Source organism: Hypanus sabinus, chromosome 11 (assembly GCF_030144855.1).
Source record: "Hypanus sabinus isolate sHypSab1 chromosome 11, sHypSab1.hap1, whole genome shotgun sequence".
In the NCBI taxonomy this organism is placed as follows: Eukaryota; Metazoa; Chordata; class Chondrichthyes; order Myliobatiformes; family Dasyatidae; genus Hypanus; species Hypanus sabinus.
Genome location: NC_082716.1, coordinates 92825449 through 92837857, shown reverse-complemented (window position 1 = coordinate 92837857; position 12409 = coordinate 92825449). Strand labels below are relative to the sequence as shown.

At 38.7% G+C, this 12409-nt stretch overlaps 1 long non-coding RNA gene across 1 annotated transcript; it reads left to right on the top strand.

Moving 5' to 3' along the window:
- Window positions 1–4185: 4185 nt before the first annotated feature.
- On the top strand, window positions 4186–11184 carry LOC132401628 (uncharacterized). Its single transcript, XR_009514643.1, has 3 exons — window positions 4186–4318; window positions 7114–7173; window positions 10886–11184. It is a non-coding gene; the product is annotated as an uncharacterized LOC132401628 (long non-coding RNA).
- Window positions 11185–12409: the final 1225 nt, after the last annotated feature.

Below are 12409 nucleotides of genomic sequence, written 5' to 3'. Positions count from 1 at the left end.
CCCAACCACAATTTACTCCAGCTGCTACTATCCGGGAAACGGTACCACAGCAGAAAAGCCAGAACCAACAGGCTCCAGGACAGCTTCTTCCACCAGGACATCAGAATGATGAACTCATGCTGATTTGTGTGTATTTCTGTGTTACATTGACTGTTCTATTTATAATAAATTACTATGATTGCACATTGCACATTTAGATGTAATGTAAAGATTTTTACTCCTCATGTATGTGAAGAATGTAAGAAATAAAGTCAATTTAATTCAATATCAGATATCCAGGAATAAGTTATAGGCTGGGATTTAATCAAGGAGTTGGGGTTTATATATAGAATAATAGACATCCTCAGATGACTTAAACATAAGAATCATGTTGAAGAGATTTGGAGATTTTTATATAAAACCCAGGAATGGGTTACAAGTTGATGTCTAATCAAGGGGCTTGGGGAATATAGAGAATAACATATCCAGGAGTGAGTTACATAACTGAGTGATTTTGGGGAGGATTATGCAGTATATCAGATAAAGGATGTGCAGGAATGAGCCTCAGGCTAGAATTGAATCAAGCAGTTTGGGGGCATGGGAGGAATTACATATACCCAGGAGTGAGTTAGAGTCTGGAATACAACTGAGCTGTTCAGGGAGCTGGATTGGTCAGAGTGGATGAGGAATTAAAGCAGTGATTGATAGGATCTTGTGGACAACATCCACACAGTGTCACCCAATCTGCATCTGGTTTCTCTGATACAGAAGAGACCACATTGTGACCTTCGAATGCAGTATTCTAAAGTATGGAACTGAATCACTGCTTTACCTGGCAAGACTGTGTGGGTCCTGAGACGATGGGCAGAGAAGGAAGAGATGAACAGACACAATGTTGCACATCCTGGGGTGGGAAACAGTCAGAGGCTGTGAAAGAGTAGGTCATCATTAGAGCATAGAGAGAGGAGAATGAGTGGATATGTCTGAGATACCTAGCAGTTAGAGGCTGGAAGCAGCACAGTAGCACAAAGTTTCACAGTACCATCGGTCCGGGTTCAATTCCCATTGTTGTTTGTAAGGAGTTTGTGCATTCTCCTTGTGGCAGCGTAGGTTTTCTCTGAGTGCTCCAGTTTCCTCCAACAGCCCAAAACATCAGATGGTAGGTTAATGGAGCATTGTAAATTGTTCCATGATTAGGCTAGGAGTAAATCAGGGGATTGCTGAGTGATGTGGCTTGAAAGGCCAGAAGGGCCTATTCTTTGCTGTATCACAATCAATCAATCAATAAATAAATGAATGAATGAATGAATGAATGAATAAATAAATGAATGAATGAATGGATGAATGAATAAATAAATAAATAAATAAATGAGCTGAATAATGAAGAGAGAAAACTGAGAAAAACTGGAAACATTCAGCATGATCTTTGCATCATCAATGGGGACAGGAGATGTTCTGGAGGATTGGAGGGTTACAAATGTTGTTCCTTTTTCAAGAAAGGGAGTAGAGATGGCCCAGGAAATTATAGACCAGTGACTTTTACCTCAGTTGATGGAGAAGATCCTGAGCGGCCGGATTTATGAACATTTGGAAAAGTATATATGATTAGGAATAGTCAGCTTGGCTTTGTCAAGGGCAGGTTGTGCCTTATGAGCCTGATTGAATTTTTTGAGGATGTGACTGAACTCTTTGATGAAGGAAGAGTAGTAGATGTAGTGTATATGGATTTCAACAAGGCATTTGGTAAGGTACCCCATGCAAGGCTTATTGAGAAAGTAAGGAGGCATGTGATCCAACGGAACATTGCTTTGTGGATCCAGAACTGGCTTGGCTACACAAGGCAAAGAGTGGTTGTAAACGGGTCATATTCTGCATGGAGGTCAGTCACCAGTGGAGTGCCTCGGGGATCTTTTCTGGGACCCCTACTCTTTGTGATTTTTATAAATGACCTGGATGAGGAAGTGGAGGGATGGGTTAGTAAATTTGCTGATGACACAAAGTTTGGAGGTGTTATGGATAGAGTGGAGGGCTGTCAGAGGTTACAGCAGGACATTGATAGGATGCAAAACTGGGCTGAGAAGTGGCAGATGGAGTTCAACTCAGTTAAGTGTGAAGTGGTTCATTTTGGTAGGTCAAATATGTTGGCAGAATATAGTATTAATGGTAAGACTCTTGGCAGTGTGGAGGATCAGAGGGATCTTGGGGTCCGAGTCCATAGGATGCTCAAAGCAACTGCGCAGGTTGACTCTATGGTTAAGAAGGTGTATGGTGTATTGGCCTTAATCAATCATGCAATTGAATTTAGGAGCCAAGAGGTAATGTTGCAGCTATATAGGACCCTGGTCAGACCCCTCTTGGAGTACTGTGCTCTGTTCTGGTCACCTCACTACAGGAAGGATGTGGAAGCCATAGAAAGGGTGCAGAAGAGATTTACAAGGATGTTGCCTGGATTGGGGAGCATGCCTTATGAGAATAGGTTGAGTGAACTTGGCCTCTTCTCCTTGGAGCGATGGAGGATGAGAGGTGACCTGATAGAGGTGTATAAGATGATGAGAGGCATTGATCATGTGGATAGTCAGAGGCTTTTTCCCAGGGCTGAAATGGTTGCCATAAGAGGACACAGGTTTAAGGTGCTGGGAAGCAGGTACAGAGGAGATGTCAGGGGTAAGGTTTTTATGCAGAGAGTGGTGAGTGCATGGCTGCCGGCAACGGTGGTGGAGGCGGATGCGATAGGGTCTTTTAAGAGACTTTTCGATAGGTACATGGAGCTTAGAAAAATAGAGGGCTATGGGGAAGTCTAGTAATTTCTAAGGTAGGGGTATGTTCGGCACAACTTGGTGGGCTGAAGGGCCTGTATTGTGGTGTAGGTTTTCTATGTTTCTATATTAGGCAATGTTGGCAGAGAGAGAAAACAGTTAATGTTTCAGGTTGTGATCTTATTGAAAGGACGTCAGCATGAAGTAGTAACTCTTGGTCTCCCACTGTTGGGTTCATATTTGTGCGTCCTGGGTTTGTGGATACTGATCAGAGAGTCACAGAATTATACAGTATGGAAAAAGCCATTCAGCCCAACTGGTCTATGCTGAACAAGACAACCATCCAAGCTAAAGCCAACCTGGCTCTTGTTCCTTTAAGCCTGGGGTTCCCAACCTGGGGTCTACAGACCCTTTAGCTAATGGTAGGGATCCATAGCATAAAAAAGGTTGAGAAACCCTGTTTTAAGGTATTCATATACCTGTCTGAATGTTTTTAATCTATCTGGCTCAACCCTTCTTCTGGCAGCTGGACTACATATGGACCACACCTTGTGTGGAAAAAGTTGCTTTTCAAGTTCCAAATAAATCTCTCTCCGCTCACCTCAAACCTTTGCCTTCTTGTTCTTGATTTCCCCAGTCCTGTGTAAAAAAACTAAGTGCGCTCATCATGTCTATGCCCCACATGATTTTATCCATCTCTGTAAAAACACCCTTCAGTCTCCTATACTCCAAGTAAAAGTGGCTGTAGGTCAAGTACCTTATCTTTCATGCCAGCCAGACTAAGATACCTATGTTTTCTAAAGAGGCACCAATGAATCAGCACAGGGGTTGATATACTTGTTCTTTGGGGAGTGTGTACAGTGCTGCTGGCAATTATGAGGTCCTCATGTTGATAAACCAGCTGGCTGGGGACCAGGGCTTGTTAATATTCAATAATAACTTCAAAGTGCAAGCACATTTGCTCTCAATGCAGAGGTCCTTCAGAGGTTTGGGGAGAGAAGAGAGAATTGGAACAGCTTCCTAGCAGATACATATGGATGAACAGACACCTTCAGTACTCTCCACACTGCACAGGAGTTGTCCTCTGTGCCTTGACGAAGGCTGTTGTTGTATCTGACTGTTTAATTCTCCAATTAGACTGTTGAATTGTCATTTTCTTTGTGGTTTTACAATTAATTATCTGCTTGTATTTTGTATAATGTTTATATAAAAAATAACTATGTTTCCCAGCGGCTATAGTATGCATGCAACAATTTAATGTGCTTCTCGTGTCATACAAAGCTTAATTCTGGAAGCTTCTTCGTTCTGCATTAAGTGAGTAAGTGTTTTCTCTTTGGTTATTTTTTACTGCAGTCTGGACTAAGTACTTTTTATTGGTTAATTATTAGCTATGGATTTGAATGGAACTCATCTTTGGGTATAGAAGTAGCTGTTTTATTCTAGGCATCATCTTTACTACTCTTCAAGTAATAGACCTCTGTCCTGTTAATGAAAAAATCCCAATGAAATATACCAACAATGTTATGTTGATTAAGATCTGGAAAATGCCTGTGGGGAAGGAAGTGACTGCCAATGATTTAGAGGTAAGACCACGTGGTTAGGTGGATTGAATGTGTAAGTGATTGAAAGAGTTAACTGGATGAGTAAAGTCTTTTACTAATTGAAAGCAATGCAAAACTTGCGATAACTTGCAAAAACAGCAGATAGAGAGTAAAATGTCTGAAGAGCAAATGTTTGCATTAACTGAACGGGTGAAAGAACAACACAGTTACTCAATTGAAGTGGATTGTATGGAGTTTTGAAGCAAATTGAAACAATATAAAAAAGTGCAGCCATGACTTCAGGTGGCAGGTCTACAAGTGATGCTGCTAGTGATGCTGGCGCTGCTGGTGGCTCTGCCCTACTTCTGAAGCTCCACCAGAGGAATTACAGCACACACCAGACAGCCCCTGAGACAGTGACACATTCTGAACTCCAGAGAATTACAAACAACACTGACATGGACTCTACTGTGGCCCCCAGTGACTCAAGAGAAGATAGCAGCAATGAAACAAATTAAGATTGACAGCTATGACCAAGGGAGTGAAGACACATAGGAATGAAGGTGAAGCCATTGTTAATTAATGTATTGAAAAGTTAATGGCAGATCTATCAATTATTGCTCAATTACTCACCCTCTGATGAAGGACAGTAAGTGCTCCGACAATCCTTTCCTTCTAAATCTTTTTATTAATATTAGTAATATGGACAGAATACAGATGATATATTGATAAAGAAATTACCAACATACACATTCCATTACATATGAAAAAAAAACATACATAATAGTTACAATATAAATGAGTTTACCAAGACATAAGCCATAAGATATATGTATGGACATAGTAAATCTAAATATTTCATAATGTATAATATAAAAAAAACAGAAAAAAGAAAGAAAAAAAAAACAAAAAAAATTATATAATGACGACAATCCTATAACTCTTGATGAACAACTGAAAGCATTTCAAACTTTTAAGGTGACATTGTGACTACACTTGCATTAAGAATCACTGATACAAGTAGACAATTCACCACCTATGTCAACGTGAAGCACATGATTGCAGTCTTAATTCAAGAATATGGAAACCGGCAGCATCCTGCTGATTTATTACTCTGCTAAAGATCCGATCCTACACACTGATACTCAATGTTTGAGAGAGAAATTTGAATGGTTGTTTCTGAAACTGAAATACTAGCATCAGGAAGCATGACCTCTGGTACCTCTGCACACCAGGCAGAACTAAAAGCTTTAATTCAGTGGTTCCCTATTGGTCCATGACATAAAACAAATTGGAAACCCCTGCTTTAATTGAAGGCTGTGAATTTGCAGAAGAAAGATCAGCTAATATTTATGCTGATTCTCACTATGCTTTTTAAGTTGTTCATGACTTTGGAAACTTATGGAGACAAAGAGAATTTCTTACACTTGTCGGAACCCTAATCAAGAAAGACGAGGTGGTGCAAGAACTTAAGGATGTCATACAACTGTCATCAGAAATTGCTGTCTTAAAATGTAAATACCACTGGCACACACTGGCAGAGGAAAACTCTGATTAAGGATTACCCCCCCTGATTGGGGATTGCCATGTCACATTGACTCTGACCAAGGAACACATTTCATTGGGAGTGTTCATCAGGAATTATGTTGACTGATTGACGGTCAACATAATGGCCTTTTTATTTTCTACATCACGCAGAGTCGTCAGAACAAGTCAAATGAATGAATGGAACCAGCAAAGAGTGATTGACGAAGTATCATGATGAATGAATACTACAGCCTATGGTCTTGTGCAGCATCAGAGTAACCCCGAACAAGAAAAATAAACTAAATCCATTTGAGATGGTAACAGGATGTCCTATGTTACTGCTGGGAGACCTTAATCTCAAAGAGGCTGATATTCACAAATTGTAGACAGTTTACAATTTTGTGAAATAAACCCAAGCTGGACAGTTTGCTTCTCAACAGGTTTCATCCACATAGAGTGATTCAACATTGGAGGATACACACTGACTCCTGGTGACACAAGTGAATCTGCAGATGCTGGAAATAAACAAAAACACAAAATGCTGGCAGAACTCAGCAGGCCAGACAGCATCTATGGGAGGAGGTAGTCATGACGTTCCAGGCCGAAACCTTTCATCACCCTCCTGATTCCTGGTGAATGGGTCCTGATTCAAAATCCACATGAGGATCCACTAGGTGCTGGATGGGAAAGTCCTCATCAAATGCTGTTAATGACCAACTCAGTGACGAATGTAGAAGGGAAAAGTAAGTGGATTCATGCCAGCCGCTGCAAGTTAGTATCCAACCAGGACAATAAGGGCTGTGGTTAATGTGCTAATGACTTCTTGGTCACAGTGCCTATTCTGCTGGGCTACAGTGAGCAAATCACTAACCAGCCAAGAGAGTAAGTCACCAACTACTGGACATTATGAAATTTGTTCTAATATTATTTGTTTTAACAGCCATAGAAAGAGTATACAATGACACTGCTGAAGCCTTGGGAAAAGTAACAACAGAAATAGTTGCCATGTGTAAGATAATCCTTCAAAATAGTTTGGCATTAGATCTTCACTTAACAGTTAAGTAGGGGGGAGGGTTATGTGCAGTTATAGGCAAAGAGAGTTTTACTTACTTGACAAATTTGAAGATATAACTAATTTGGCTGATTATATTTGTAAAGAAGCAGCTAAAGTCCATCGATCTGATGGATGAGATTTCTTTGTTTGGATTGATTCAAGTCTCAGAAGCTGGGGTCACTCAATATTATGAGTCACATTATTCATACTATTATGCCTTAACATAAGTGACATCTTTTTTTTTACTTGTTTAAAGGTGAATGTAACCCTCAGGCTTGCCCAGCTCGTGTTTGTCCAGCGGAAACAGCCAAACTGGGTAATCATGTTTATGTGGATGCTGTGTAATGTACCCCCTGTTACTAAGTGATAGGATCTACAAGTATTTAGATAGACAGGGAGAGTCAACATGGCTTTGTGCATGGTAGGTCATGTTTAACAAATCTTTTAGAGTTTTTCGAGGAGGTTACAAGGAAAGTGGATGAAGGGACGGCAGTGGATCTTGTCTACATGAACTTCAGTAAGGCCTTTGACAAGGTCCTGCATGACAGGGAAGTTAGGAAGATTCAATCACTAGGTATACATGGTGAGGTAGTAAACTGGATTAGACAGTGGCTCAATGGGAGAAGTCAAAGAGTGGTAGTGGAGGATTGCTTCTCTGAGTGGAGGCCTGTGACTAGTGGTGTGCAACAGGGACATCTATATCATCTATATCAGTGATCTGGATGATAATGTGGTAAATTGGATCAGCAAATTTTCTGATGATACAAAGATTGAAGGTGTAGTGGACAATGAGGAAGGTTTTCAAAGCTTGCAGAGGGATTTGGACTAGCTGGAAAAATGGGCTGAAAAATGGCAGATGGAATTTAATACAGACAAGTGTGAGGTGTTGCACTTTGGAAGGAAAAACCAATGTAGAACATACAAGGTAAAAGGGTAGGGCACTGAGGAGTGCAATAGAACAGAGGGATCTGGGAATACAGGTACAAAATTCCCTAAAAGTGGCATCTCAGGTAGATAGGGTAGTAAAGAGAGCTTTTGGTACATTGGCCTTTATAAATCAAAGGATTGAGTATAAAAGTTAGAATGTTATGATGAGAATGTAGAAGGCATTGGTGAGTCCGAATTTGGAGTATTGTGTGCAATTTTGGTCACCTAATTACAGGAAGGATATTAATAAGTTTGAAAGAGTACAGAGAAGGTTTACAAGGATGTTGCTGGGACTTGAGCAACTGAGTTACAGAGAAAGGTTGAATAGGTTAGGACTTTATTCCCTAGAGCGTAGAAGATTGAGGGGAGATTTGATCGAGGTATATAAAATTATGATGGTTATAGATAGAGTGAATGCAAGCAGGCTTTTTCCACTGAGGCTAGTGGAGAAAAAAACCAGAGGACATGGGTTAAGGGTGAAGGGGGAAAAGTTTAAAGGGAACATTGAGGGGGGGCTTCTTCACACAGAGTGTTGTGGGAGTGTGGAATGAGCTGCCAGATGAAGTGGTAAATGTGGGCTCACTTTTAACATTTAAGGGATACTTGGACAAATACATGGATGAGAGGTGCATGGAGGGATAATGGTCCAAGTGCAGGTCAGTGGGACTAGGCAGAAAAATGGCACAGCCAAGAAGGGCCAAAAGACCTGTTTCTGTGCTTTTATGTTCTATGGTTCTATGATGATAGAACAACTGACCATTTGGAAATAAATGATACCTTTCAGGAATTTTATTCTAAACTTCTTATTTCTATACTATAATACTATAATGAATAATTTTTTAAACCAATTAAACATTCCTACACTTCCTGTTGATAACAGAAAACAGTTGGATCAACCTAATTCTCATTAGGAAATTGCTGAGTCTGTACGTTCATTGCACTCGGGGAAGGCTTTGGGGCCTGGTGGATTTTCTGGAGAATTTTTTAAGGTTTTTTCCTCAATGCTTATACCTCATTTATGTTCAGTCTTTTGAGATTCCTGTAATTTGGGTAGGTTGCCACAATCTTTTTATGAAGCTTTTATTTCGCTTGTTCTTAAAAAGAATAAGAACCCAACTGAATGCTTTTCATACAGATCAATCTCCTTACTTAATGTTGATACTACAATCCTATCCAAAGTTCTGACTCGTAGGATTGAAAATATTTTACCATCTATCATTTCTGATGATCAGACTGGATTTATTAAAAATCGATATTCCCATTTTAATATTCATAATTTATTAAATGTTATTTATTCCCCTTCTAAGGAGGTATCGGAATGTGTGATATCCTTAGACACTGAGAAGGCTTTCAATAGGGTTGAATAGCATTATTTATTTAAAACTTTAGAAAAATCTAATTTTGGGCCCAATTTCATTCAATGGATCAAATTACTTTATTTATCTCCCTTTGCTTGGGTTGTTACTAATTTACAGAATTCCAAACCATTTAAACTTCAGCGTGGAACCAGACAAGGCTGTCCTTTGAGCCCTTTGCACTTTGATCTGGCCTTGGGACCCTTAGCCATAGCTTTTCGAAATCTAATGATAACACTGGTATTTTAAGGAGAGGTACTGCCCATAATGTTTCACTCTAGGCTGATGACTTATTGCTTTTTATTTCTAATGTCAAGACTTCATTATCTCCTGCACTTTCTTTACTCTCCTGTTTCAGCCAGTTTTCAGGATATAAACTGAATTTACATGAGAGTGAACTTTTTCCTTTGAATAATTTGGTATCAATTAATACTAACCTTCCTTTTAAAATTGTGAGAAATCAATTTATCTCTTTGGGTGTAACAATTACTAAGAATTATAAACACCTATTTAAAGAAAATTTTCTTACCCTACTGAATTATGTAAAAATGGCACTATCAAACTGGTTATCATTGATTGGCCAAATTAATTCTATTAAAATGAATACCTTACCTAAATTTATATACCTTTTTCAGGCCTTACCCGTTTTTATTCCTAAACCCTTTTTTGATTCTCTTGATTCTATTCTATCTTCTTATATATGGAAAAACAAACAATCTTGACTAAATAAAGTTCATCTTCAAAAAGCTATTCAAAAAGAATAGAGGTTTAGCTTTACCAAATTTTAAGTTTTATTACTACGCAGTCAATATACGAAATCTTATCTTTTGGTCATATTATATTAACCATGAGGACTGTCTGGTATGGGTTTATTTAGAAGCTAATTCTGTTAATAAATTTTCTGTTATTTCTCTTCTTGGATCCTCACTTCCTTTATCTTCAAGTAAACTACCTGACAATTTGGTAGTTCAACATACTTTGAGGATCTGGGTACAATTTAGAAAATACTTTGGTTTAGTGAGATTTTCTCTTTCAAGTCCCATTTTTCTTAATTATTGTTTTCAACCTTCATTGACCGATCCAGTTTTTAAAGAATGGGTATTAAATGTTTCCAAGATTTGTTTGCTGGAGGAAGTCTCTTTTCATTTGAGCAATTGTCAGCTAAATATAGCTTACCAAAACCTCACTTTTTTGAATATCTACAAATTAGAGACTTTCTGCAGTCTCAATTATATACATTTCCTAAAAGTCCCAATAAGAACTTATTAGACTTAATTTCTAATGGTTTCAATATCCAATATTTATGGCATGTTGCTGGGAATGAGAAATGCTTCTTTAGACAAGATTAAAAATCTTTGGGAACAAGATGTACAGCAATTTCTGAAGAAACTTGGAATGAAATCTTTAAATTGGTTAACAGTTCATTGTTATGTGCCCGCCACTCCCTCCCATAATTTAAAGTGGTCCATAGGGCCCACATGACCAAGCATAAGCTATTTCATTTTTATTTGGATATATCTCCCTATTGTGATAGATGTAACAATGGAGAAGCTTCACTAATTCATATGTTTTGGACATGTCTGAGTCTTGAAAAATACCGGAAGGAAGTATTCCAAGCTTTCTCTGTATTTTTCAAAGTAAATTTTAAGCCTAACCCTTTGACTGCCTTATTCAGTATTGTTGGAGGAAAATATATTATTTTGGAGACATCTGATTTGCTTATTTTGGCTTTTATTTCTCTTATAGCTAGGAGTGGTGCTCTTGCTTAAATGGAAGGATGTCATTCCACCTACTCAAGCTTAATGGTTACATGATGTTATGTCATGCTTAAATTTAGAGATCTGTTGTTCAATTTCTGAATCTATTCAAGACTTTCAAACATCGTGGGGACAATTTTTGAACTGTATTTTCAAAACCTTTGATTTGCTGTTAAAGTACAGATGTTGGCTAATATTTCAATATATGATGAGGATTTTTTCCTTTTTTCTTTCTTTACCAAACAGCTTCAATCTTGGTAGTGGACTTAGATTTTTTTTTGAATTATAAAATTACCACATTTCAATATTATGATTTAATCTAATTTACATGAATATCGGGTAATGAGATTGCAAGTGTGATTCAAATATAATGTATTTGTTATTATTTTATGTTTTTTGAATTATAATATATATCTTCTGGTACTCTGTATTCTTCTATGTAGAAATTAATAAAAATATTGAAAGAGAATTCAATGTTCATGCCAAAGGGCTGGAGACTACCCAGACAGTATATGAGGTGTTGCTCCTCCAACCTCAGTTTGACTGTTCATTTCCATGGATGCTGCCCGACCTGCTGAGTTCCTCCAGCATGTTGTGTATATTCCTTTATTTTGCTCCAGGGTTCCGAACATGTCTAGCAATGTCCGGTTGAACCTGCTGGGTGATAAGGGTGATAAGGCCTAGACTTCTTGACTCCAAGCATGCTCAATAGTTCATGTATGAACCTACTCTTGAAATCCCTTGTTTGCTTGCTATATTTCCATCTGGGGAGGCCATAATGAATGAAGTACTTTTCCCATAATACTTTGACCAAAGTGGATACCCTCTGATCCATTGTAGGGAAATCTTGAGTATATCTGGTGTAGTGATCTGTAATAACACAGACATTCGCCGTGTTGCTGGAATCAGGCTCAATGGAGATGAAATCCATACATAACAGATCAAGTGTGATCCGCAAATGTGATAAAGGAGTGGCCCTCATAGGCAGCATCTTCCTATGAATTCATCGAAAGCATGACTTACAGTACTTTTCAACTCAGACTTCTTTCATGGCCAATAGAAACAATCTCTGACCAATCCATAGGTCTTGTCAACCCCCAAATGACCTGAATAATCATGAATTGACTTCAACAATGTCCTCCGATATTCCTTAGGAAGAACCAGTATAGAACCTGGTTCCTCAACTCCAGTTTGTTTCATTCTCTCAGCAGTTGAGATGCAGCAAGGTGTTTCATCTTGGCCATAATCACCTTTCGCAACAGCTGATCAAATGGTACCTATGAAAGGGTCATGATGTTGAGTTGCTGCCACTTCCCCTGGACTCAGCTCAGGCAATTGTTTATAATTCAGAGCAGTCAAGTTGCAATAAATTTGTGGAATGGCATAACCAATAGCTCCCAAATGATCCACCACTCTATCCTGCCTTTGCCTTGTCTCTGACTTCCCCATGACGGAAAACTGGCACATTGCTTTAACTCCAGGTACAGAATGCTCTCCCACTCTCTGTCCAATT